A 667-nucleotide genomic window follows, 5' to 3' on the forward strand; every position below is an offset into this window, starting at 1 on the left:
CCAGTGCCGCAGGCTCCCTCATGCCAAGGCCTCCTGTCTGCCACCCACATAGAGCTGGAATCACCCGGGCCAGGCTGGGATCTGCCCCATGTCTGATATCCCAGAGGAAAGACACTCACCTCCTCCCCACACAGCCACGTGTGGCCCTGTCACACTCCAGCCCTCCCAGAGATGGACTCATGGAGCTCTGGAGTTAGCTTAACAGAGAGACAGTTTGATGATGGCCTGTAAATACCTACAGGGGCACAAATATTTGGTAATTGAGGGCAGACAAAGGCCTAACAAGTTCCAGGGGCCAGACGCTGAAGCTAAGTAAAGTCAGAACAGAAACCGGGTTTTTAGCAGCGAGGGTAACTAGCCAGCGGAGCAGCTCCCCCCGGGCCGCAGCGGAGAGGGGTCTGGTCCTTCCTGTGCAGTGTGGGAAGCAGTCAGGATGGGGGAAGGGCTCTCAGTAGCGCCCCCATAGGGAAATGGAGGGAGGCTGCTCAGAGGGCTTCCCGTGTCAGTGTGGACGTGGGTGGCCCAGCGCATGCTCAGCCGCAGGCGGGAGAGGCCCCTTTAGCAATCCCCTCCCCAAGGCGAAGGGGGCGGGAATGGGTTATATCACTCCTCAGGTCTCCTTACTGTGAGGAGAACAAACCCAGTGTCCTATCTGGCAAGGGCACAG

The sequence above is a fragment of the Terrapene carolina genome, unplaced genomic scaffold, assembly GCF_002925995.2.
Source record: "Terrapene carolina triunguis isolate 2854851 unplaced genomic scaffold, T_m_triunguis-2.0 Scaffold26439, whole genome shotgun sequence".
In the NCBI taxonomy this organism is placed as follows: Eukaryota; Metazoa; Chordata; order Testudines; family Emydidae; genus Terrapene; species Terrapene triunguis.